Source organism: Phyllopteryx taeniolatus, chromosome 9 (genome assembly GCF_024500385.1).
Source record: "Phyllopteryx taeniolatus isolate TA_2022b chromosome 9, UOR_Ptae_1.2, whole genome shotgun sequence".
Taxonomy (NCBI): domain Eukaryota; kingdom Metazoa; phylum Chordata; class Actinopteri; order Syngnathiformes; family Syngnathidae; genus Phyllopteryx; species Phyllopteryx taeniolatus.
In genome coordinates, this window is record NC_084510.1 from 4,873,779 (window position 1) to 4,876,542 (window position 2,764).

The following is a 2,764-nucleotide window of genomic DNA, read 5'->3' on the forward strand; positions in this document are numbered from 1 at the left end:
ATTTAAGGAGTTTTTCAAAGTAAACTCTACTTATCTGGGTTTACAATGTTGCTGCTTACATGTAGCGCTTTCTCCAGATTCTCTGAATCTTTTGATAAAAGTAGATAATGCAATCCCTAAATTCCTTACAATTTGTACGTTAAGAAACCTTTCATGGTGTATGTTGTTATAGTTCAGGGTGTTGGGCTGTATTTATCAATCTAGTACGATTAAATCAAGCAGAGGTGCTGGTGGGCCATCTCCAGTCCTTTGTATGTATCTGTTATACGCAGAGATCTTGTTTTTCAAGGAGGTCTATAGTCTCTCCATTTATGCTTAAGCGGATTCGTAATGTGTACAGTCCATGCACGTATACACTTCCCCAAGGCCGCGACTGACTACACGGACTATACTTTGGCCAGTAGCAAAGCATTAACAAGTTTAGCATTATCAGTTTAATCCAATCTAGTATGTTTAGGGTATTATTAATGTGCAACAGGTGAAGCTAATTAATCTAGAGCAGCCATGTCAAGCACCCGGCCCGCAGGGCACTTCCGGCCTGCACAGCAATTTCGTCAGGCCCGTAGGATCAATCTGAAGTCAGCAAACACTGACCCACACAACAGCATCAGCCGAACATGTGCACGTAATTCCATGAGCAGCGTCTTCTCATTTGTATGAACTATCACAGTACTCAGTGTTGGGGGGTGTGGGGATACGGCAGTCAGCCAATCAAGTACCAGTTTCAAAGGAGCCACATGCCTACTTATGCATCCGCTCGTGCATTTTAAGTACTAATAACTGTTACTGTTAATTTTGGAAGCTCTGTTTGTTGTCGATTGAACAAAGGCGCATTGCTGAAGAAGTCGTGGTAGTGTAGTGTAGTGTGCAGTTAATGTGTGATCGTCAAGCCTCTGGATAACTGCAATGAGGAATGGCACCCTGTAGAGGGCAACAATGCCTTGAGGTCAACTTCCCTTCCTCAGATTGAAGAAGAGGAAGAAGAAGGAGGGGACGGCCGGCGGGATCCAACAGACAATGAGAAGAGACAAACATAATGGCGGAAAAGAAAGGACAAAATGAAAAAATAAATAAATAAATAAATAAAATTAATTACTATAAATTTATTGCCCCAAGGCAAGAAAATATTCCTGCGACTGACAGGAATGACGCCTTACATCATGCGGGGGAATAAAGGATGACGCACCGAGCCGATCGCTTTGTTGCAAAGGGATCGCGCAAAATGCCGGCCCATACATATGGCGAAATGCTTTCGGCTGCTTACCGGCTGATCGTCTGCCGACCAGGATTTTAATAAATGGGATCCGAAATCGTCAGATGAGTGAAATCCCTTTTGGATAGCCAGCTGAGCTTCATCCCAAACTTCCTCCGATGAAGATCGACGAAGTCCGACGAAGGCGAAGACGAAGGTAACTCGTTTGCAGCTTGCGTTAGCTACATGTAGCGAGCAAACACGCTACTTCAATCCTTGTTACATAAAAACATAATTTAGTCCCACTAGTTCACATTAGGCGGCACGGTGGACGACTGGTTAGAGCGTCAGCCTCACAGTTCTGAGGACCCGGGTTCAATCCCTGGCCCCACCTGTGTGGAGTTTGCATGTTCTCCCCGTGCCTGTGTGGGTTTTCTCCGGGCACTCCGGTTTCCTCCCACATCCCAAAAACATGCATTAATTGGAGACTCTAAATTGTCCGTAGCCATGACTGTGAGTGTGAATGGTTGTTTCTTTCTATGTGCTCAGCGATTGGCTGGCAACCAGTTCAGGGTGTACCCCGCCTCCTGCCCGATGATAGCTGGGATAGGCTCCAGCACGCCCGCGACCCTAGTGTGGAGAAGCGGCTCAGAAAATTGATGGATAGTTCACATTAAAATTTAACATCTGTTGCCAGTACTGATGTGAATTTTCCATTTCATCCATCTTGCAGGAATTCAACACCTGCGAGTCGAACGTCTTTTACGATTGCGACGAAGAAAAGTAATGTTTTTTTTTACCCTTCCAAAACACGTCATCAATAAAAAGTATTCTCTAGTAATCATATGTATTTTTTAAAACTTACAGGTGATGCATCCAGCAGACATTTGACTCCCATTCCAGTACGCAGTGCAGACAAAAAAGGTAATTGAAAGGTTTTTTTTCCCCACGTCCCACGACCAATTTCAACAACAGTATTTTTATAGTAATAGTTATATTTCTAAACGGCACAGGTTGTGTTTCGAGCAGAAGTAATGACTGATTAAAAGGAGAATGACAACCACACAAGTTCCCATTCACTCCCAACAGAAGAATAAAATCCACATGTGGATAAAATTTTGCTAGAATTTCTGTGCAAGGTAATAAAAACCTGGACTATTGCGCAAACGGTATAGGAGAAGAATTTGGAGAAAAAAATTGCAAGTGTGGGAGCGCCATTTGTTCATGCACTTTTGTCTAATGTAAATTCTTTACGTAGTTATGCTTGTAAATAAATTACTTTTCTGTCAAAAGTATTTTCTCAGTGTTGTTTTATGTTCAGATGTTTGAGGTTTTCACAAACGAAAAAAGAATATTGGTGTCTCAGTCATTATTCTGCTTTATGTGTCTGCTTTCACAAAAAGGCTGTTTTCTCCGTTTCTTTCTGACAGAAACAGATTTGGCTGAAAGTAGCCTATATTTGACTGCTGATTACTCAAGAACGGTATAAGCTAGAGACGAACTTTTTTTTCTGAAGACGGAAGAGAGTCTGAGCTTTCATTTGGTGGTTTTGTTATTTAGATCGTCATAGTG

At 42.4% G+C, this 2,764-nt stretch overlaps 1 long non-coding RNA gene across 1 annotated transcript; it reads left to right on the forward strand.

The window, feature by feature from the left end:
* Nucleotides 1-1,848: 1,848 nt before the first annotated feature.
* Nucleotides 1,849-2,325, forward strand: LOC133483482 (uncharacterized). The gene is made up of 3 exons (XR_009790129.1): nucleotides 1,849-1,975; nucleotides 2,060-2,116; nucleotides 2,206-2,325. It is a non-coding gene; the product is annotated as an uncharacterized LOC133483482 (long non-coding RNA).
* Nucleotides 2,326-2,764: the final 439 nt, after the last annotated feature.